At 39.6% G+C, this 25,361-nt stretch overlaps 1 long non-coding RNA gene across 1 annotated transcript in view; it reads left to right on the top strand.

The window, feature by feature from the left end:
- Positions 1–9,154: 9,154 nt before the first annotated feature.
- Positions 9,155–25,361, top strand: part of LOC135118961 (uncharacterized) — a 66,235-nt gene continuing 50,028 nt past the window's right edge. Inside the window, exon 1 of the long non-coding RNA XR_010277887.1 lies at positions 9,155–9,596. This is a non-coding gene — a long non-coding RNA (uncharacterized LOC135118961). The remainder of the gene's footprint in view (positions 9,597–25,361) is intronic.

Consider the following 25,361-nt stretch of genomic DNA (forward strand, 5'->3'; position numbering starts at 1 on the left):
TATTGACCGATTTACGTGATTCTTTTTTTGTTCGACGCGGAATAGCTGCCAGATGGTCCCATAGTCATCAGGTCAGGATCTGATGATGGAAACCCTGAGAAATCGAGAACAACCTTCGAAAGTTGTAGGCAAACATAGGGTAAAAAGTTGACACTCAGATGAATGCCTGAAAGGACTATTCAACAGTGAAGGTTTGAAGCTGACCTGATGATGGAGACCAGAGAGGGTTGAGGGAACTCGACAACTGAATATGTAAACTACCTCGTGTTTGGGCTTATAATATTTTTATTGACTAGATCTTTGCAACAGTGAAGGTTTGGAGCTGACCTGATGGTGGAGACCAGAGAAGGTCGAGGAAACTCGACAACTGAATATGTAAAATACCTCGTATTTGGGCTTAAAATATTTGTATTGATGAGAACTTTGTACTTATACGGATAGTGACAGCTATTTGTATCACTGAAAAGCTGTAAATAAACAACTTTTTTACAAAAAAATTAAACCGACATCCCAGATTGGCAAGATTAACTTAGGCACATCCATTAGACACCGACTTCTAGGCCGATGCACCTAAAATTAGTATTTTTGGCTTTTTAGTGTTTTGGGAAGTCGGTTTAATTTTTTTGTAAAAAAGTTTTGACGTAGTACAAAATACATAAGCTTGCAATATTCCTGGATTCCCCCAAAGCTAAGCTGTACACGAGAGTCCTGTAGAGAGTAACTTTGATGTGTTAACTCTGGGTTTAAAAGCTACATATACGGTCTAACTGTAAACTGTTCTTAGAATCATGTTTAAGCCATGTTGAATGTTACAAAGAGAATCTTCATGCTTCTAGAAACTCCTTGTAGTCTTCTGTTTGTTGTGTTTTTGAAACTACTGAACGGAATTTGATATTTGGTAGATAATTTGCAAAGTGGACAGGAACAAAGACCGGTGATGATAAAATGTAGGAAGGTACCTAATTTTGCCGGAATATAGCGTGCCTTCCAAGATAGGAGGAACTCGTTATGACGTGGCCATCCATCCAAGTGCTGACTGCGCTTATCCTGTGTTTGGTCAACCCATGCGACTCCTGTTATTTAGCTACTAGCAAATCATACCAAAGCAAGTGCGGCGTAGGACGTCCACCAACAAGGTGGACAGACGACCTTATAAAGGTCGCCGGAAGACGCTGGATGCAGGTCGCTTCCAACGGGTATCTGTGGAGATCTAAGGGGTATGTTCCTATGTTCCTATGGGCCTATGTTCAGCAGTGGACGTCCTATGGCTGAGATGATGATGACGATGAAATCATACCAGAATGTATCATGTTTTCAAAAGCTGAAAAGTAACTGTTATCTCCTACGTTTCAACAAATTATAGGTACTTACAATTTACAGCGACGACGCCGGTACATTTTCAAGCTCAGTACACATGACTTATTTGATTTGTCGATAGCGTAAGGCTAGGTGCACATTTACGACTTGCATTTCTTACTTTGTAGAAATAAAAAATTGGTTTATGTCCCATCTTATTGCCGATCTTATTAAGGCGAGGTTCTACCAGACCCTCGTCACGCACAAAAATCTTTTCCCAACTATATTGGGGTCGGCTTCCAGTCTAACCGGATGCACCTGACCAGTGATTTACAAGGAGCGACTGCCTATCTGACCTCCTCAAGACCTGCCCCGTTACCTGGGCAACAAAATACCCCTTGATAAGACTGCTTGTCAGACTTACTGGCTTCTCACTACCCGTAACGACTGCTAAAGATGTTCAAATGCTAGCTTAGGATTAGCGGCGATTCTACGTAGGTAAATACTTTACAATGCTACTATTATTTTCTACGCTTATTTTTTATCGTAATTCTGTACGCTGCTTTAACAAAATAATGACACGACATGATAAAGTACAAATATTGCGAGCATCACCGGCTGACATCACAATACGCATGACAAGCTATGCCGTGCTCCCTGAGGTATGAAGTTTTCACATGCAGGTAAATATAATATGTAGATATGTGTGTGTATGTGTGTGTAAATATGGAAGGCACAACTTGATATGCTGTGAGGTAGGTCGGGAGAGAGAATGCAGGATTTAGTTACAAATGGGTAAATAAAATTAGCTAGTCGTAGGTAAATATCGCAGCGATTGTAACGGCGCGGCGTCCGATCTGAATTCAAATTATTTTCTTGGTAAATCTTTTGCTTAAACTCACTATTAACGCGCTTTTTTTTATTGGCAATCATTAAGACCCCTTCCTCTGTGGGTGCAGCGTGAGCGGGTGTCAGACTGTTACTGAGTAAAATCCACCATGTTCCTTCTGGAGCCCTTCATGTACCGCGGCCGCGGTAACTCGCGCGAAGATTCCCGCTGCCCATAAGTATATAGCCTGAGAAGGTGTAGAAGTATGCGCTCACTCCCTGCCTCCCTGCTATGTATCCCACTTGGTAGTGGGTTCAGCATTCCTGATTTTTGTTCTAAATGTCACTCCATCTGTGGCATCGGTCTCGAACACCTGGCACTTCTCGTATCTTTCGCCACTACTTACCACCGGCGGCTTCTAGATCTTCGACCGGGGATGGAAAGTTGCAATGCTAAACTCACGAAATCTGATGGTCCTTCCATCTCCTTTTTATGTTTAGGTGGCCATACTAACGTTGCGAAGTTTCATTTACTGTCGTGTTATATTAACACTTTGTATACTAACCAAGGGTATTGGGTTGCCCGGGTAACTGGGTTGAGGAGGTCAGATAGGCAGTCGCTTCTTGTAAAGCACTGGTTCTCAGCTAAATCCGGTTAGACTGGAAGCCGACCCCAACATGGTTGGAAAAAAGGCTCGGAGGATGATGTATACTTAATACTTAACTGCTATATTTTGGAGTAAGTAGAACTCCTGCACTACACCAGGTATAAGTAAGGCGATGCAACTCTGCACACACGACCGAACTAATCCGGTTCTGATTGCGACGTTCTGATATTTCACAGGCAGCTGCAAATGCACTGGGCGCGATAATAATGTTAACAACCTTACCTTATCTTACGAATATAATAAACTAGCTTCTAGCTTCCGCCCGCGGCTTCGCCCGCGTAGAGTTCGGTTATATCGCGTTTCCAAGATTTCGTGTTTCGCGTTTCGCGTTCGTATTCTTCAAAAGTCCGGGATAAAAACTATCCTATGTTCTTTCTCAAGGTCAACTCTATCTCTGTACCAAATTTTATTGAAATCAGTTCCGTGGTTTAGACGTGAAAGCGTAACATACAGACAGACTTATAGTTATAGGCACGAATCTTGAGCTCTGACCTACATCTGCACAGAAGTGATTTATTAGCAAAGAACCAATCCCAAATGACGGCTATGAAGCGATGCTCTGCGGGCTAATCACCGCTTTAGCCCGCCCCCGCGCTTCTCTTCATACCACAAAAGGGACCCAATAAATTAGAGCTCAAGATTCGTGCCGATAACAATACAGAGTTACTTTCGCATTTATAATATTAGTAGGGATGCGAAAGTGAAGTAATGATTATGTTTGTTCCTCTTTCACGCAAAAACTACATGATGGTTGTCTGATAAAACTCGGTAGTAATGTGGCTTATCAAAAGAATATAATACTTATAGGTTACCTTCTACCTTTTATCCGTGTGCGAAAAGCAGTTCTGTAAGTGGTATTTGCAAAAAACACCTACTAACATTTTAAAAGGAAAAAACATGTTGAAATGCATTAGCAGATAGGTTGGTTCATAATAAGGAAAATAAAATGTCAGTAGACAAAAATAGACATTACGGCTGTGAAATATCAAAACCCAGTATCTGCACAAAACCAAATTTTATAGGAGAGCCGAAAAACGATTTCATATCTTTGACAGCTTGCCGTTTCAATAATATTAGTCGTACCGTCCAGGGAGTGATTGCAAAATTTGAGGGAGATAACAAGGTTTAAAAAAAAGGTGTTTTAATGCGTCTATCACCAAGTATGTACGTAGAGGAGCAGTTACTAATAAAAAAATTGTTTTCTTAGTTCTAACTTTTCGAGTGTGACAATTTCAAAACCTAGTAAGATCACTTGCTTTGTTTTCATTTAGGTCTGAATTTATTGAGTAGAAACTAAATGCACTTTTATAAACCTAGTAAGAAACAATAGAATAAAACAACGAAATTAAAACTGCTTATCACTCAAGCAGTTTTAATGAAAAAGATAAAAAAAAACTCTTTTTCTCAGTAAAAAAAAAAATCACTCAAAATATTTGAAAACAATATTCAAATAAAATAAATTATTCGCTTATTAATAATTGACCACCAGAAACTAAATCAACTGAATTATTATTGATCGGTAAACTTTGCCAAAACTCCCTTCTGTTCATTGGCATAAGCTGTAATAATGATTTTACTATGCCTTCCTTTTTACTTTCTTTAATGCCTCTTGGAATATTTTTTAAGGTTGGCGTGGTCAAGGGATTGTGTTTTTTCATAACGTTCGGTACGGCCGCGGGCCGTACACTACATGAACGTGCCCCAAAGGGTGATAGCCATTAGGCTAATCCGGGGGTACCGCACGATCTCCCGCGAAGCAGCTGGCCTACTAGCCGGACTGCCACCGTGAGATCTGGAGGCGAGAGTCTTCTTGCGCCTATACGACTGGCTCGAGGAGGCTCAGCGCCGGGGGAAACCCCGTTGCCGCGACAAGTTGTCGATCAGCGGGCGGAGCTCCGGTGCGATCTCATGGTGGCCTGGAGGGAACGACTGTCGCAACCCAGAACAGGGCACGCCACCATAGTGGCGGTAAGTCCCCTCTTTGAGGAGTGGCTCGGCAGGAGTCACGGCGCCCTCACGTACCGCATGACGCAGGTCCTCACCGGACACGGTTGTTTCGGGAGGTAGGTACTTGCATCGAATCTTACGTGAGGAGGCGCCCGGGTGTCACCACTGTGCGGACAGCCCCGAGGACACGGTGGACCACACAGTCCAGGAGTGCCCTGCATGGGAAGGGCACCGCCGGGTACTCGTCGAGGCTTTAGGCGGCGGCGACTTCTCGCGTCCGGCCCTGGTTCAGGCCATGATCCGGGGCGAGAGGGAATGGGATGCCGTCGGCTCCTTCTGCGAAGCAGTCATGCTCGAGAAGGATGCGGCGGAACGTCAAAGAGTTCGCACCTCTCATTCCGGCCGCCGCGCTGGAGCAGGTAGGCACCACGGGCGCCGGGTGTCGCGAGATGACTCCCGGCCACCATAGGCATGGGTCTGTGGGCGGTGAGTTCGGGTGGCTCAGCGTCCTTCTGTCTGCTTAGACGACAGACCCGTGTCGACGGCGCGTGTTGTTCCACGCGCTCCTCAAAAAGATGTCAGCAACCCCAGCGGGGCCCAGTAGGGCCAAGGCCTGCCGGGGCTGCGGGTTGTTCGAAAGAGATACCGTGGCTCTGGCAAATAAAAGGCCCACGACGGAACACGACGGTTTTTAGTCAGTAAGAGTCTGACACTCCCTCGCTGCTAACCCACAGCGGGAGGGGTCATTTGATGATTTTTGACGTCGTTTAAAAAAAATGCCTTTTATTCATAAAAAACCTTGGAAAACAAACAATCTTGACAATATTATACACTGAAGCGTACTTAAATTTCACCATGTTGTTCTTTTAAAGCACTCAAGATCAAATTCGACCTATAAAACTGATTTTTACTCATTTTTAGAGACAAAAACACGCACTTGCAACGACTTCTTCTCACTTACTAAAGTTGCGCGGGAGTTTTGACGTTTATTACAACCATTTCATTGACTTAGTATCTACATGAACCATTTTGTATCCAAGTAACTACAAGCACTTACTAGGTTTTTAAAATGGTTGATGTTAGATACTATGTTTTAATCTTGTAATTTTTGCATTTTGAAAACGTTTACTGTAGATCAGTGGTTCTTAACCGGTGGTCCGCGGACCACTGGTGGTCCCTGGAGGCATTCCAAGTGGTCCGCGAAGCTTAGCTTTGACGACGTTAATTTTTATCGACTTGTAATTGCGAGCGGGGGTTTTCCCATGGACGTATATCGGGTGTGTGGTACCTAGTCCCCCCATTCATGAAAATGTATGTTTGGGCTACATTTTACGTAATTTTGGTTTTGAGTCTTAAAAAATAATTAAAATTTCGCGCTCGCTTCGCTCGCGTATTCAGAAACTGTATGCCCTTACTTTTGCATTTGTCAACAAACAAAAAGTTAAGTACCTACGTTTGGGCTAAATTTTACGTAATATTTGGTTGAAGTCCGATAAAAATGTCGCGCTCGCTTCGCTCGCGTATTCAGAAACTGTGTGCCCTTATTTTTGCATTTGTCAACAAACAAAAAGTTTTGGCTACATTTTACGTAATATTTGGTTTAAGTCCGATAAAAATTTCGCGCTCGCTTCGCTCGCGCATTTAGCAACTACATAGCCGAATTTTTCTTTCTTTGCATTTGCTTACCTACACAACTGCCGCCATGCGTTTAGCTTTTCATTAGAACTGACCCAAAAATTCTGTATTTTTTTTGATACATAATAAAGAAATGAGTGCTAATTTAGGTAAACCGATGAGGTGGTCCCCGGCAAGACAAACTTTAGTTAAAGTGGTCCCTGATGTCAAAAAGGTTAAGAACCACTGCTGTAGATACTAGGTTTCCGACTTTGTGTAACTTCGTTTTTGTCAAATTTTTGGGAGTTTTTGCTATCCTAGTATGTGGAGAGTGGTCTATAAGGTCGAAAAATGCAAAAACACGCTTTTTTTAAAATTTGTCAGATACTAGGTTTTGAAATTGCACAGCCGATTATGTAGGTATACTATTATTAAAACAACAATAGATTTTTAAATAAACTAAGTATTAGTGTCTAAACCAGTGGTTCTTAACCTTTTTGACATCAGGGACCACTTTAACTAAAGTTTGTCTTGCCGGGGACCACCTCATCGGTTTACCTAAATTAGCACTCATTTCTTTATTATGTATCAAAAAAAATACAGAATTTTTGGGTCAGTTCTAATGAAAAGCTAAACGCATGGCGGCAGTTGTGTAGGTAAGCAAATGCAAAGAAAGAAAAATTCGGCTATGTAGTTGCTAAATGCGCGAGCGAAGCGAGCGCGAAATTTTTATCGGACTTAAACCAAATATTACGTAAAATGTAGCCAAAACTTTTTGTTTGTTGACAAATGCAAAAATAAGGGCACACAGTTTCTGAATACGCGAGCGAAGCGAGCGCGACATTTTTATCGGACTTCAACCAAATATTACGTAAAATTTAGCCCAAACGTACCTACTTAACTTTTTGTTTGTTGACAAATGCAAAAGTAAGGGCATACAGTTTCTGAATACGCGAGCGAAGCGAGCGCGAAATTTTAATTATTTTTTAAGACTCAAAACCAAAATTACGTAAAATGTAGCCCAAACATACATTTTCATGAATGGGGGGACTAGGTACCACACACCCGATATACGTCCATGGGAAAACCCCCGCTCGCAATTACAAGTCGATAAAAATTAACGTCGTCAAAGCTAAGCTTCGCGGACCACTTGGAATGCCTCCAGGGACCACCAGTGGTCCGCGGACCACCGGTTAAGAACCACTGGTCTAAACACACTATGCCGAGAATACGCGACGGAAGTTCGGCATGATTACGCCTGCAATGCTATTTGAATTACTGGCGACACATTATGCCGAAATTACGTTGCGTTACAGCGTACAGCCGAACTTCAGTCGGGCGTGAGTTCAGCGGAAATTCGGCGGCAACGTATTCTGTAGAACACACATTATACGCGACCGAAGTTCATACACACAAAATTGCGCAACTGAACTTCTGCCGCGTAAGTTCGGCACTTATGGTGTGTCATATCAGGCGATTACGTTGGAACGTAAAATCAGCCGCGGAACTTCGGTCGCGTACGTTCGGCATAGTGTGTTTAGACACTTATTGTTAAAAAAGGTAATCAGACTAGTCTGGAAGTTGCTTATTGATACAGCCGTGCATTGGAGAGCACGTAAATGTCGGTCCTGCGCCTGATCTCTCTCGTGTCGTGTCGGATTGTCGTCCCATCGCGCTATGAGAGTGAAGGAATAGTGAGTGCACCTGTGTCTGCGCAAATGCTTGTGCACTATATGTACTGCGCAGCTGGCTGATCTCCTTAGATCCTATCGCCCTATCTGATCCTTTTCGTCGTGGACGACGTTATGAATTAACTTTATCTTTTTAAGTTATGTATCCTTTGCCCTAGGTATTGCCCGGATCCCGAGGGAACTATTTCCCGTATCAGGATAAAATAGTCAAGCTTAGAGGGCTTAGTAAGTTAAGAACCTAATATAACAGAAAATTAGCATCTCTTTACTATTTAAAGAAGCTAATGACATTTTTATGAAAAAATAAAAGATGAATAAATATTAATAGCGTGCGTTCATTCGTGTCACGCAGCCATTTTAAATTTCACAGAGGTCGTGATCTAATAAAGAGGTTTTAATAAAAAATCGGCCAAGTGCGAGTCGGAGTAGCACACGTAGGGAGCCGAATTAAATTAATAAAAATATTAATTCTTACTTATATTGTAATAGCCTGTCTGTCATGAGATACAGCTAGACAGTCGTACAGAAAAATCTTAGCAATAGGGACCCATTTCAGCTGGGATATAACAATAAAAATAATTAAATTGAACTGAACATTACTGTCTGCCTAACTAAAAATGGCGACCCAAATCTATTGCCCAAGGGTAAAGATATAATAAATACAGACTTCTCGATGCTAACATATTTTCCATGGAAAAAACCCAAAAAAATTCCAAGCTTTCCGTCCAAAAAGTCATTTCTGCCATTAAACTTAAAAAGCAGCCATGTTCTTTAATCTACATATAAATATTTACGACTAAAACCTCTCTACATAAAACCACGATAAAAAGTCCTTTCAATATAAATAAAATTAATTAATATTCCTACGGCCTAACCCCGCTTGTGTTATCTGTGAACCCATAAAGATTGATAACCCTTCGCGCCAAAATGAACGTCACTTTCTCCCGCCATCCCGTCTAATTAAAAAACAAAACATGAAAAATTAAACACGTTCCAATTTACGTATAATGAGAGCATAATTCGATATTTTTGTCCGACGTTTTTCGGTTTCAGTGGCCAGGATAATAAGTGAACGGGACGGACGATGCGAGATGTAACTAGCTAGAGAAAGATAGCCATATTGTGTACTTTCTCATATAGATTTGTTGAAAGCTGCGATAGGGACGTACGTTCAGTGTTCAGAGAGCGTTTCGAGAGGAACGTTGTCGCGATTTGTTTGCGTGCGGAATTTTCGCAAACCCCTACATGTGATTTATTAAAAAAAAACTAGTGATGTCCCTTGAGGGTGATTTTAGGACAGATACGTCCGTAATGAGGGTCCGGGCTCGTTATAATGGTTGGATTGTGTAAAAAAATCGCGTTCGAATATCAAAACAAAGTCAGTACGTTTGATTTGTTGGAGATTTTGTGCGTATGTATTTATATTGTAAATATTTGAGTCGCGTTTAATTGATGTCGTTGCTTGAGTGAAACGTTTTGGAAAAAAAAAACAAAGTGTAGTGATGTGTTTGTTTGGTGGATTTGAATTTTGAATTTGGAACTATTGATACTGGTGAGTTTTTGATACGCACCTCTTTTGTTTTTTTTTATTTATCTGTAAGAAATTATATTTTTTTATATACAACCTCTTTACTGAATTTTCTTGCTTACCTATATTTTCTCGCGTGATTATAATATTACCATAATCAAGTAAAATAGCAACATATTAAGTTAAACCACGCCACATTTTATCAGTATTTACATAATATTGTTATTCAGAGCTGTTTCTCGATATCGATTTCATAATAGCAACTAAGCTTGTTCATAAACTAATCTATGGCAGATTAATATCGGCTAATAATACTCCTCGGAACGTTATTCTGTGATCATAGACTATATTGTTGCCGTTAACGTCGTCTGCAGTACATTTTGAATGCTTTGATGTTTTCTCTGTGATTTTTGGCAATTTATAGGGCAGAGTGTCTTTAATTTATATTCAGGAATAATATTGTTTAGGTATACTGTCGTTATTAAAGAGCATTAGAAGAAGGAATATTAAGTTATCATACTTTGTTGTTGTAGTGCTTAATTCGATTACAGTTTGAATATCTCAGCTAACGACCAATTTAACATGTCTTTCGAAACACGGAGGAACTTCTCTTGATAAGATAGTGACCCATCCATGAACAGACCGTGATAGGCGTTGCTTAACCTTATGATCAATCGACCCTTGCGGCTCTTACTTGCCACGGGCTCCTATACTTGTACCTACATAGGTATATAACGATGAATATAACCCTAAGTCTATAAGGAAAATGGGCCTGTTCTTTGACGTACATTACGACCCCAACAGAGAATCATGACATTCTTTAGTAAGATAGAACGGAATAAATACGAAGTCTGAAATCACCATTCCGACTTGAGAAAACGTCATCATCATCATCTCAGCCATAGGACGTCCACTGCTGAACATTTAGGCCTCCCCCTTAGATCTCCACAGATACCTGTTAGAGGCGACCTGCATCCAGCGTCTTCCGGCGACACTTTATAAGGTCGTCTGTCCAACTTGAGAAAGCGTGGTGATCAATGCTCTTGCCATCATCTGCCGAGCCTTTTCCCAACTATGTTGGGGTCGGCTTCCAGTCTAACCTGATGCAGCTGAGTACCAGTGTTTTACAAGGAGCGATTGTCTATCTGACCTCCTCAACTCGGTTATCCGGGCAACCTAATACCCCTTGGTAAGACTGGTTCTCAGGCTCTCTGGCTTACGTTAACTGAGTAACTAATATCCAAAACAAAGCTTTCGAACGATAATATTGTTAGATAGCGTCGATGACTCAATGATAATCATGATTTAGGTTGACAGACAGACAATAAAAAGCTAATATAGAAAATCCAGCCAAGTGCTAATCAGATTCGAGCACGAAGGGTTCCGTACCAATTAAAACGAGACATAATATCACATTTGTTGTATTAGAAGCCCCCTAAAATACTTGTTATTCTAGTTTTCAGTTTTATTTGTAGTTATAGCGGCAACAAAATACATCATTACGAAAATTTCAACTGTCTAACTATCACAGTTTATAAAATACAGCCATGTGACAGACGGAAAACGAAGTCTTACTAATAGGCTCCCGACTTCCCTATGGGTCTTCATCATCTGCCGAGCCTTTTTCTAACTACGTTCGGGTCGGCTTCCAGTCTAACTGGATGTAGCTGAGTGCTAGAGTTTTACATGAAGCGACTGCCTGTCTGACCTCCTCAACCCAGTTACCCGGGCAACCCGATACTCCTTGGTATCGGGTTGCGATTTCTACGCGGCTTTGACTAAGCCCTACGGAACCCTAAAAACACTAATAAAGTAAAGCAATTCATGATTCAAGGGAGTCCCCTACTACGAGCTGTGGTAGATAATACTTATCTTATCAACTTCCCGCGCGTGGGTAAAGGGTTTCCCTATCAGGCTATTGTATTAAGTAGAAAGTTGTGTTGGACCCACGAAAATTATTTTATCTTTTTGATAGTATTTTACTATTGGTGGTTTATCTCACGAAAGCGGGTGAGCTTGATTTGTGTGAGTATGTACATGCACATATTGCACATTGTCGTTGTAGGTATGCGTAAGCTCGGAAGCGCTCAATAGTGGTCGAGACGCCGAGTCATACAAAGAAAATGTGTATGTATAGTTACACACACAAGCATGGCTTACCCGCTTTCGTGAGATAAACCATCAATAGTTGTACCAACCATCAGTAGTAACGAAAGCGGTTGAGCCATACTCGTGTGAGTCTCACACGAAATTCGTAAAACATGCACGAGAGAGCAATCAATTTGAAATAATTTAAAATCAAAAAGCTCTGGTTAGAGTTTCTGTGTGCTACGTTGCGGGCGGCTTACATTCTAACTAGATGCAGCTGAGAATCTGATCTCCTCAACCCTGACTGGGTTTGTGAAAGATGAAAATACAGGACATTCAAAAATCATCCTCGTATATCTTTCAAAAGTAATTTTCTCATCTCAATCTATCAATATAACGAAATAAACTCATAGAAGATCTTAGAGCGACATTCCAATAAGTTATTTGCGTTGAAAACACTTTTGATTGCGTTGATTTTGACAAGATGGCCGGCACCACCTCCTTTTGGTATTGTTTTTTTTTGTTCTTTGGTTGGTCTTTTGGCGGATATTTTGACGCTTTTAGTAGTAAGTACTTCTAAACCTCTTGTTAATAAGTCTCCCCATTCTTTTTACTACACTCTGCCTCATTCCACGTCATCACCGAATGTTTGAGCAACTATCAATGATTAACCGTACTGGAATGCTCGCCAAACGGCCAGCTTTATTTTGCCACGTAATGTTATCATAATAAGGAGTTTGGAACTGTAATTATATTTTTACGATCCAGTTTTGTGACCCAATTCTGTTTCTGGGCGATAGGCGTATCAAACATCGGCCTATTTTAGCCTCTGTTAGCAGTCAGAAGGTCTGACATCGAGTCTTCCCAGGTATCGGGTTGCCCAGGTAACTGGGTTGAGGAGATCAGATAGACAGTCGTTCTATTTAAATCATTATTTCTACTCGGGCGGATCTGGTCAGTATGGAAGCCTATCCCAACATTTGTGGTTCGGAAAAGGTTAGGCAGATGAATCATTTTCAAGAGTACTTTTAAGGATCATGAGTTCATGATGCGACAAACAAACAATCAAACAAACTATACACATCAACCTATTAATAATAATACAATCAGAACATAACCCTATTGATTCACGCCGAGAACATCAGCGCCGCGGGTGTCCGAACTTCGCATACAAATTACATTCAATTAACCATGTATTGTTCACTAGGTTACACCCGCGGTTTCACTCAGGTTCCATTGGTATAACTTCGCACACCCAGATCAAAAGTAGCCTTAAATCTTCCTCGATAAGTAGGCTATCTAATACTACAAAATATTTTTTTATATTTATACCAGTACATCATTCCTGAGATGAACAAACAAACTCTTCAGCTTTAATCATCTGCTAAGCTTTTCCCTATGATAAATTTTACTTTATGATCACCTCGTCAACCCAGTTCTCTTGGAAACCCAATACTTACTCCTTGGTGTGACTGGTTGTTATACTGTCTGACTTCTGTCAAAGATGTTCAAATGACTGCCGGGATTATATTATAATTCTAAGCTCGATGGGATTCACATTCAATTCTTTACGACCAATTTAACGTGCCTTCCGAAAGGCGGGAGCCATGACAAGATTCCATCCCATAAACCTTATGATCGATCGACTCGTGCGGCTGTTACTTAGCCAACTCTTTAATTTTGGTCATTTTGGTCTATCTATACGGTAGTTTGCTCTACAATCATATTGCAATCGTAAATCATTTGCAGACAAAAATATTTATTATTAAACGACAGAAAAGGGTATAAACGTTTATTTCAAAGAAAAAATAATAATGCCACATAGGCTTCAATCGTAATTGAGTCGTGATTGGATCTCAGTCGGATGTGAATCGTATGTCGCTTAAGTAAAATTAGCAGAATCGTGCCCCAGATCCTCATAATAAGTAATTATAAAAATGAGGTCGAATTCCCATCATCCAAACAAGGTTTCCCAACCAACAAATGATTATTCCCAGCAACAAAGCGAGATGTAACATTTACGAAATAACAAGAAAAAAAACAAACAAATCCGTGAGCACTTGAGTGTGTTATCGTTAAACACACAGTTACTGTTAACACACAAATAATGTTATTTACGTTTGTACAAATACATTCGAATCCGTTTATGTGTTGAGCACGTGAAATTATATTGTGATTGCGCCATTTTGTAGCGGAGATTTGTTAGGTACTTAATATACTTTTAATTATAACAAAACTAAGACTTAGTTGCACTATGTAAATAAAACGATTACCAAACTATAATACCCTCATACCTAACCACGAGTATCATTATTTTGAACTGATTTGAAAAGTTCTAGATTCCAAAAATTGAGAATACCTTTGTCTCAAAATAATGACTGTGGATTGATTCTGTTTTAACAAAGTAAGTCCTACTAGTTATGAAATCTAATCTACTGTAATAGGTATAAAGGAATAAAATATTGTTTGTACCATACAGGCCCCAAAACTAAAGAAACGATATGAAAAATTCTCCCACTGTTGGGAAGCTTATCTATGCCCAAGTAACATTTAGCTATATTCTATCCCAGTACAAGCAGTAGTACCCACGGGACGCCGGTAAAACCACTGGAAAACAGCAGAGCACTAGAAATTTCGCAACCCAAAGGTGTAAGACCTACTTTGCGTAAGTAAGTAGGTCTAATGAGCAAGATTTTAATAACCAACTCGAATTAATTACTCTTTGCTTTAGTAGAACAACAGGTGCAGTAATTTCACAAAGGATTTTAAGACTTTAGTTTAGACTATGGTTCTTATCGTTATTGGTAAAGCGGAAAATTAACGTTATGCTCGTTTTCTTGTGAGGCACGCTGGATATTTTTGTTTGTTTCAACAGATGTGTTACGTGTTACTAACTGGCTTTTCCGCCCACGTGCTGAGGGAGCTACTTTGCGCATTCAGACAAAAAGTAAAGTACTACCCTTTCATTTCTTAGGCTCAAGATGATCTCTGTACAAAATCTCATGAAATAGGTATGACGTGAAAGCCGGCCTTTACCTACACATGTAGTTGCGGAAACGTTAGGCATGTGCTAATTATTTACCATACCCCTTTCTACATACCTTACCAGGTAATCAAAGAAGGAGAATGAATAAAAAAAAAACATCTGAATTGAGAACCTCGTCATCTCCGGGAAGTCGGTTAGAAATAAACTATGAACTTACAAATATAAGTTTTCCTAAAATAGCTATACTTAGCCTAACTATCCGTTAATTTGTGTTTTTCGATTAAATTTTGACAAATCTAAGCTCCATAAAAGTTACGTAGGTATGTTAAATGTCAAATCGCGAAACCATGGATAAGTTAAAGAAATCCACAGCAAGATATAAATAAATGAGTAACTAAGATAGATTGCTTCATCAATACATTAATAGCGTTTTCGCTAATAATGTCTTGCCATTACCGATTTAATTTTTTTTTTGGCAATCTGCCGTATTTGACGGCAATTTCTGCCAGACTCGCGTAGCTAGTGACGACACATGGGAAAATATGAAACAGAAAAAGAAAAATATATAGAAATTAATGTAAGAAAATAATTCCAACTTTTCTGGTGGAGGATATCGAGCCTGCAACAAAATACATACACTATAATTAATGAATTTGCTAAAATTAACTTAGTACACAAGTAATTATATACACATTACATATTACCATTATGAAAGATATAAACACTGTCACAGTTTAACATTATTAGAAGAAATAAATCTAACAAAAGCATTTACCATTAGAGGGTTAGGAAAGAATGAAAGAAGATGACGAACATTTACCGGGTATTGAATTTTTAGTTTAGCAATGACACGATCAAAAGAGAAAGCATCATTCAGGGGGCAATTAAGAAAGATATGGTCAAGCGTGCCTTCATCTAGACCACATTCACAGAGTGAGGAGTCCCGAACTCTTATTTTGTTTAAGAAAACTGGGGAGCAACAGTGACCAATACGTATTCTGCAGATAACGGAAATAACGGTCTTGGATACTTTTTTATGTTTATAAAACCAAGGCTTCGCAGGAATGGATGGTTGAATAGAGGCAAACAGACCACCTTTCATCTTACTGGACTCGGACCAGTCACCGATTTAAATTATTCACGTTCAACCAAGCAATGTAAATGTCGGTTGTCATTTTGACAGATGATGTTACTTAAGGAAGAACAGACTTGTAATATCATAATAATGTTTTTGTATATCTGTTACCTGAGCTGAGCCAATTTTGGTACAATTTGGTATGAACCTGGGAAAAGAATGGGTATTTGAAGAAGTCACAAAAGTGTAAATTTTTGCCATTCTACTAGCTTACTGTTGAATACTTAATAAGTTTTCAGAAAGTGTAGAATAGAAATGGAAAATGTACGCTAACATATTCAAAAATAACATTTCAAATAAAATTCTAAAAAAAGAAACTTTACGTCCATTTACATTTTATACTCTTAGCCTTAGGTCACGGTAGAATAATTTTACACTGAGTTACATTTCAACAAACTTACCTACCCACCTTTTGACTTCCTGCAAAGTTTTTACGACCATCCATTTCCATAGCCAATAAAAATAAGAGTTCAACCTTTAACAGTTTAAAAAAAGAATACGTATACAAACGTATAAAATCGACGTCTAAACTTTATGGTCTCTGTACAAAGGAGGGTGTAAAAAAAAGGTTTTTTTATGATCTTTACGATTTTTTTTATTATGTATCATTGATCTAGCATATTAAGTATTTAATGTTCTTTTTTATGATGTTCTTACAGCTGTTTTTTATTTGCAATCCCACGTTGGTTTAGCGGGTGTAAAGATTAACAGCGTCTTCATACTAGCGGATTTTCCACTGGGTTTTTCTGCGCGAAAATGGCGGCGGTGTCTGGTATCAAGATGGGCACCAGCTTCTTTGAAGCAAATGAAAATATTACTCAGCTTTGCTCTTAAGTTTTCGATATACCTAACTGTAAAGTCAAAGTCATTTATTTCATTCAGGCCTTTACAACTGTAGAACAGATTTCAATGGACATTACAGCAAACGAGATATTAACAGTTATGAAACACAACCAACATAATGTTGTATTTAAACAAGACTTAGTTATCAGCTAGTTAACTACCTCTACAAACTCGGGCCCGAGTTCACCGTCAGCATAAACGTCAGTTTTTTTAAACAGATTTATTAGGACTTTACTACAAAAATATGTAGAGAGCTATTTACAAATAATAATATTATAAACGCGGTATTTATTCTAAAACTAAGGAGCGTGCCCAAAAGGCTGGCAGCATTGCCTCCCTGGATGGCAATGCTTATCCTTGGTCCAAGGTGGTAGTCAGGCTTCTTGAAAACACCGTGGGCATTCGAAACCCATGATCCGTGGGTAACCCCAAATGGCTCGAAAGTATAGTTGCCGACAAGGCCACTATATTTCCGCTTGAGGTTCTCCGCAGCCGCAGCGGCAGCAGCAGCACAGCACGCAGAACTTTCAAACTGGGATGGCGCAAAAGTTGTCTTCTTAAATCAATTGTTTACTATGAATTTCCACGTTCAATTTCCAAACTAAACAATTGTTTTAAGAAAAACGGACGTTTATCTTGTCGGTGAACCTGCACCATTAGTATTATCTAATGATGCGAACAGATGCGGGCTAGCTGATAACAGAGGTATGTAAGACTTTGTCGAGTAAACTAATGTAAATAGTCGCATTATGTACTGGTACAGTCACCATTTATTCACATGAAAGGGCTGTTTATCTCGCATTGGTACTTAAAGAAGTTAACACTTAGATAAAATAACTCATGTTCCGTTCATCATTCTCATCAGAATCTGTCAAGTATCTGACGACCTGGTAAACGTATTCGAATACCTTTCTTGGTATTTGAGACTGAATGCCTATCGTCTAGATATCACATAGCACAACTGGGATTTCGGGTATCATTCCTCGGTGAAGACGTAATAATGAGGTTTGTGGGTTTTAGTAACTTTCAGAGAGCAGTAAGGTAAGGAGTCTAGAATTTGGTGATTGATTCACCCGTGCATCGGAGAGCACATTAATGTTGGTCCTGCGCCTGACCTCTCTCGGGTCGTGTCGGATTGCCGTCCACTCGAAATATAATGAGACAGAGGAAATATAGAGTGCATCTCCAAGTAGTTCCCACAGGACGCGGCAGAAGCTAGTGTTTGGTAGAAAACTTCTTGCTTATTTTATGAAAGACAACTTCAAAGCTTACAGTAAATGTTCATAAAATTATTATGTTATCGAACATTACGGCAATTTTACGTAGAAACTTAAAATCAAATAGGTACACGTAAGACGAATTACTTAAACCATCCAATTAAAGCTATCAAAGATCTCTTAATAATGCATTGCCACGATCTGTCATGTGGAATAGGAAATGAGACAATCTGAAGTGGCTTACACCTTACACGTTAATGATAAACGCGCTTGACTGCCATTTACACAAATTACTCAGTTAGGAGTGAGAGGGGCTCTAGATATATTATATGTCATTAGGTACACACATTGTGCGACGTGGAAGAAGAAGATACGGAAAGCGGACCCCGTCACAAGACGGGATAAACGCTAAGAAGAAGAAGATTAGGTACACACATTCTTATTTAAGATCTTCTTTTTTTTCTAACGACGCAAAAAAACATCAAATGACCCCTCCCGCTGTGGGTTAGCAGCGGTGAGGGAGTGTCAGACTTTTACTGACTAAAAAGCGTCGTGTTCCGTCATAGGCCTTTTATGTACCAGGGCCGCGGTAACTCTTACGAACAATCCCGCAACCCCGGCAGGCCTTGGTCCTGCTGGGCCCCGCTGGGACATTTTTTATCTTAGAACTAATTAAAGTAAATGACAGAATGGGTGGTCTTATCGCTAAGACCTAGGTTAAGACACATTTGTCGATCCTTGGGTCATGGATGGTCACCCACCATCTTGTTATGACGATGAGTTCCTTGGTGTTTCGGAAAGCATGCAAATTGGTGGGACAAGGCTGTCATTTGAATATCTTTGGCAGTCGTTTTGTGTAGTCGGGAAGTCTTATTAGAAAGGGGTATCGAATTGCCCGTGTAACTGGGTTGAGCAGGTCAGAGAGATAGTCGCCCCTTGTGGCACTCTGGTACTCAGCTGCATCTGTTTAGACTGGAAGCCGACCCCGACATAGGAAGATGATGATTCTTGCATAGTGCGTGCGAGCAACAGCTGGTATAAATAAAAATAAAATATTTTTACGTAGCCTAAAACGATAACGTTAGCCACAAAAATAAAAGCTATAACATAATCAGTAGGAATAAACATAAATAAATAGTGCAAAATTGATTCATTACCGTTTTCAAGCGTTCGTGAGTAAGCAGTGTATTTATAATCAAAAACTTTTGCTGTGGTACAAAGTATAAGCGGTGGTGCAAAAAGCTTAGTGAAAGAAAAGAAAAAAATATTTATTGCGCAATAAAAAACGCATGACACACTTAAAATTATGGGGAAAATGTGCGTCTTAAAGCGCGCAATACGGCCCTCGCTCAGCACAGTGCATCGGAGAGCACGTAAATGTCGGTCCTGCGCCTGATCTCTCTCCGGTGGTGTCGGATTGCCGTCCCATCGGGCTATGAGAGTGAATTCATAGGGAGTGCTCCTGTATCTGCGCTGATGCTCGTGCACTATACCTAATATGTCCTGCGCAGCTGGCTGATCTCATTAGAGAGAATAACCGCCTTGACCGACCATCGGCATGGACGCCATTACGAGGAGATTCCTTTGCTCTTGTTCGCGAACAAAGGTTGCAATTTCACAGCCATTTTAGAAATGTTCGTACGCAATTTGTTACTGTTTGCTAGAGCGAGTAGACCAGACAAAACGTACTCTCCCCATAAGCGATACAATATTATAATGCAATCTTTATAGTTGGTTGGTTATCATCTCTTCTATACATATGTATATACCACCTTTTACACTCAGAATATATAGAGTGAAGAGTCAGCATTTTTGGGGTCACTGACTCATTGTATTTAGTCAGATTGGAATTCGATCTCAACTTTTTGGGAAATAGCTAGGCAGATATTCATTTACCCGCTGTCGTTTATGACTTGCGTTTGACATTAATTTCAAGTACCTACTATCAGATCACACGGACGATTTCAAGTGTACGTGTCGTGTATATAAATTATTAATTTTGTTCTGTCTTTTAATTTAATTGACTACATTTGCATTGTTCGTTTACGGCACCACCCATCTTAAGATTTAGAATTAATTGTAGATTAGATAGATTAAGAGAATTAGAAGAAAAGTAATCGTTATTGCTGTTTTCACTGTTTTTGCCGGTCTGTTTGTTTGCTCCAGCTAATCATTGAAATTGTAGGACTGATTTCGACGGATTTTCAATGTCAGACGGTTGAAGTTGTAAGGAGTAACAATTAACATATTATTTAGTTTTTATCTGGTTGCGGGAAGAAGTTTTACCATAGCTGATGTAATAAGGAGTAACTATGGCTACTTTACATTTAGGTGCAAGAAGTTATCTTAGAATTGGGATAAATCCGTGCACAGCTAGTAAGTTATTCAACAATCAAAAAACCATAATTTAACAAGATCAAAGATACTCAAACATAAATACTAACCAGACTAACTTGTACTTATCAACTTCCAACTCCAATTTCAGCAAAGTCCAAAGTATTTATAAATAAATACCCTTTGGTAAATGATCGCGGACTACTCGACGTTGTAAAATGTAATTAACAGAAGCTCCTAATTGATTCTGACCGCTGCATAATAATGGCAGAAACAACAAAGGTCTTAGAGCATTGAACTACTGGATACGCCATCGTCGTGAGTTTTCATCTGTCAAAGATGCGGTACCGCACCTGTCATTGTTTTGGAAATATTGCGAGTGGCAAGTTTATTCTAGTGTTTGTCAATTTTATACTGTGCGTGCATTTGTATCACCCCTTTTAAATCTAATTCTCTATGTACATAATGTACAACGGTAGACTTAACGCCTGAGGCATTCTCTACCTTTATATTAATATAATCTTTGGGTGGCGGAGAGAAAGCATTGGTGGGTGCAAAGATTCAAGGAAATCATCAAATATTTCAACCGTGGGTGCAGCGTGATGGGGTATCAGGGTCTTACTGACTAAAACCGATCATGTTCCTTCTTGAGCCCTTTATGTACCAGGGCCGTGATAACTCGCGCGAACAATACCGCAGCCCTGGCAGTTGCTTCTGATGCAAAAATACCTGACACAACAATCTGTCATTCATTATTATTGTTCTGTCAATTTTCATTTACCTAATCCACACCTAATCCAAAGACTTTGTACATACGATAATAGCTTCATCCCTCGCGTTTAAATTAGCAGACAATGCTCGTGGCTATTCCGGTTGGTTAAATGATCTAAGGGAAAGATAGATGGGAACCGCTTGTTAATAACGGGGGTTCAGTTATTGAGGCTTTTGTCTCTCTTTAGGGAATTATAATTTGAAGCTTAGAAGTCGTTGGAAGTTGAAAAAGTTATTTTTGACTTAGTGGTCTCACCAGCCTGGTCCAGTGGCGACTACTTCCCGCATCCGAATATGAATTAGACTTTTTCCTTTCTCATTCTTTAGACTAGTCAGAATATTACAGTACTTAGTTCTATTTATTGCTTTGATTGAGTAAATACTTTATAATACGTATCTTATTTCATTTTAATCAATGCAGTAGTTTTTTCCCAAAAGCAGATAGAGTTACTTTCGCACTTATATTAAGTTAGGATGAATAAAGGCATTATTTGACTGGTTATGTCGTCATATTCCTTATCATAGTGCAGTAAAGAATGCGTTATTTATGCAGATACAAGCTAAATATAACTTTGAATAGAAGAAGGCATTTTGTAATATCTATAAATGATGGAAAAGTAAGATTTTCATGGCAAAACCCGCATACAACAATGGTATCTCACAACCACCAACCAACCGATGGTACAAGTACTTGACCAGTATTGTAAAAATCTTTCCTTTAGTGTAGTCTATATACTTTTACCTATCTAGTCTAATATTATAACGAGGAGAACGGGGATCTTTGTTTGTTTGTACCTTAAAGGCTCCGAGACTACTGAACCGATTTCAAAAATTATTTCACTGTTGAAAAGCTACACTAGCCCAAACTGACATTAGGGTATATTTTATCAAATATTATAATAGAAAATAGCTAACTTAATATAAGTAATTACAATAGAAAAGAACCTTTTCATTTAGCTACAGTTTTCAGTAAAATAAAATACAGGTAAAACAGAAACGCTCATTTCAATCAAAAAGAGTGTTGTTTCGCGCCTAAATCAATATTGTTTGATTGGCTCGCAGAATCAACATTCATTTTGTTTTTACACCATTATAGGATCCGTGACTATAGGCTGTTTTTGTTAAAAGGTAGATTACACTAGAAACAAGTTTACGTAAAGGAGAAAGTCGTGGTGGCCTAGTGGGTAAAGGACCAACCTCTCAAGTATGAGGGCGCGGGTTCGATTCCAGGTCAGGCAAGTACCAATGCAACTTTTCTAAGTTTGTATGTACTTTCTAAGTATATCTTAGACACCATTGACTGTGTTTCGGATGGCACGTTAAACTGTAGGTCCCGGCTGTCATTGAACATCCTTGGCAGTCGTTACGGGTAGTCAGAAGCCAGTAAGTCTGACACCAGTCTAACCAAGGGGTATCGGGTTGCCTGGGTAACTGGGTTGAGGAGGTCAGATAGGCAGTCGCTTCTTGTAAAGTACTGGTACTCAGCTGAATCCGGTTAGACTGGAAGCCGACCCCAACATACTTAGTTGGGAAAAGGCTCGGAGGATGGATGGCTCGCAGATGAATAAATATACATTTTGTTTTTACACCATTATAGGGTCCGTGACTATAGGCTGTTTTTGTTAAAAGGTAGATTACTGTTACAGCCTTTTTATCGTCCCACTGCTGGGCTGCGGCCTCCTCTCACACGGAGAAGGATTGAGCGTTAATCACCACGCTTGCTCAATGCGGGTTGGTGATTTCAGACTTTATAGTCCAGGTTTCCTCAAAATGTTTGCCTTCAAAGGTAGATCATACTAAAAACAAGTTCATATACAGGCAAAATTCCACCAGTGTGCAACATTGTGACGCACACAAATGTATCTTCTGGTGTTCTCGCTCTAGCAGTAACAAACGTGTGAAAATTTCTAAAATGTCCGTGAAATTGCATCCTTAGTGCGCGAAAACATGCTAGCTGTGGACTCGACTGGCGTCGACGCGTACCTAGTTATACGTTTTTGTTCGCGAGCAAATGTGCGAGATCAATCTTGGTGGAATCCTGCGATAAGGTTACGTTAAAACTAAATGAGCAAATGCATTATCCCTGCCTCCTAAAATATTCTTAGAGCCCCAGCACCACCAATCACACTGCAAAAGTCGGTCGGCCAATAGCTCGATTGGGGTTATAAATGAGCATGGACATGAATGGTAGTGCGCACATAACAAAGATCAAACGACAGAAAAGAATCTCGATTTCCAAAATGAGCTGTCAGCCAACATTCGTGCCAACGGTTGACCCAATATTCTATCTATCTATTGTTTGGCCTACTAGAGATGGGATTTCACATTACCTTTAAGCAGTTCCCAATCTTAAAATTCTATCTCTAATTAGCAAAACAATAGATAGATGGTTATTGGGAACGGCCTTCTGCAGTTTGCGGGGACACATACAGAGCCCAGCAATTAATCCACAACGACTGTTTACATCAAAAGAGTTTGATAGAGAAAGAATGCTAGAGAGGTGCCAAAGTATTCTTTTGTTCTATCTGTATTCCTTTGATCGTGCTATAGGTTCTGACAGATAGCCAAGATGAGGCCATATGGGTCACAACGTGATCAAATCTCATGTAGTCCATTTCACTATCGACAAATGAACGTTTTGTTAGACCATGCCACAAATACCGCCACAAATGCCGTGGCCCAGTGGTTAAAGCACCTGCTTTTGAAGTACAAGTGTGTAGGTTCAACTTTTCCAAGTTATATGCACATAGGTAGATTGGACACCAATGCCTGAGTGAAGGTAAAGGTAGCCCGGAGTTTCAAGTCTGAAATCGCCAAATTGCTATGAGTATGCGTGGTGATAAACACACAATCTTTTTCTGCAGTGTGACAAAAAGGGCTGATGATGACTTGCTTAGATTTGCTTTTCTTCAAAAATGGAATAAAAAAACGGGCAAGTGCGAGTCGGACTCGCGCACGAAGGGTTCCGTACCATTTATTTATAAAACAGAGCCCCCAAAATATTTATGCAATTCTAGTTTTCAGTATTTGTTGTTATAGCGGCAACAAAAATACATCATCTGTGAAAATTTCAGCTCTAACTATCACGGTTCATGAGATGAGCGTGGTGATAGACGGACGGACGGACGGACTTGCTTAGATTTGTTTAACTTTCAAACCGGAATAAATTCAAAAAGCAACTTTTAAAAAACCTCATCAAAACACAAATGCTAGCCAACATCAGAAAATACGAAGCTAATAAAACCTTATTACAAGCTGTTAAGTTGGCAGCATGTTTTATTCCTTAAGCACTAGTTACTAGGTTATAAAAAAGCAGTTTTTACTACTTCTAGTTTATGTTTAAAAGCTAGCTTTTATAGTTTTAAGTATGCTCATGATTAAAGATTTATGCTTATAGCGTATACCGTGGTTTTAATGTGTTACTTAGGCTGCAGACAGAATATATGTAGGTACATCTTGATCTCTCTCCAGTCGCGTCAGATTGCCGTCCCATCGGGCTATGAGAGTGAAGGAATAGACAGTGCACCTGTGTCTGCGCGAATGCTTGTGCACTGTAATATGTCCTGCGTAGTTGGCTGATCTCCTTACATGAGAACAACCGCCATAGCCGATAATCGGCTAGGAGGACATCATCATCCATCATTATTATTTAGGTACCTACTATCCTTTTCCCAACTATGTTGGGGACGGCTTTCAGTCTAACTAGTCGTTACGAGTAGCCAGTAAGTCTAACACCAGTCTTACCAAGGCGTATTGGGTTGCCCGGGTAACTGGGTTGAGGAGGTCAGATAGGCAGTCGCTCCTTGTAAAGCACTGGCACTCAGCTGCATCCGGTTAGACTGAAAACCGACCCCAACATAGTTGGGAAAAGGCTAGGCAAATGATTAGTGTTTACATAATTATATATTTACTACTTATGACCTACACAACAGTTAGACGTTGACCTATATACCCGTTATCTAATAATAATTATTATTTAAGTGCGTAATCAAAGCAATAATAACAACAACAGATAATAAAGTGCAATCCAAGTAATTATAATAATATGTAATAGCGGAATTGCATATGAAATTGCGAAAACTAGGTACTTTAGCTGTTCAAATTTGCGGATTTTCCGTTCAGCATTGCGTTCAAGACGCTGGATGCAGGAAGCCTCCAACAGGTATCTGTGGAGATCTAAGGGGGAGGCCTATGTTCAGCAGTGGACGTCCTACAGCTGAGATGATGATGATGATGATGATTGCGTTCAAAATGTATTGTTTATTTATTTGGTTTGCCAACAGCAATACAATAACAAAATGTGTATAAAAAATAACTCCATTAAAAGCGCACACAGTACTTACAATAATTGTTTCCTTTAATTTTACCCACCAGCCTGTACACATTATGGAATGCAATAAAGTTATTGAGTATTG

Source organism: Helicoverpa armigera, chromosome 27 (genome assembly GCF_030705265.1).
Source record: "Helicoverpa armigera isolate CAAS_96S chromosome 27, ASM3070526v1, whole genome shotgun sequence".
Classification (NCBI taxonomy): Eukaryota; Metazoa; Arthropoda; class Insecta; order Lepidoptera; family Noctuidae; genus Helicoverpa; species Helicoverpa armigera.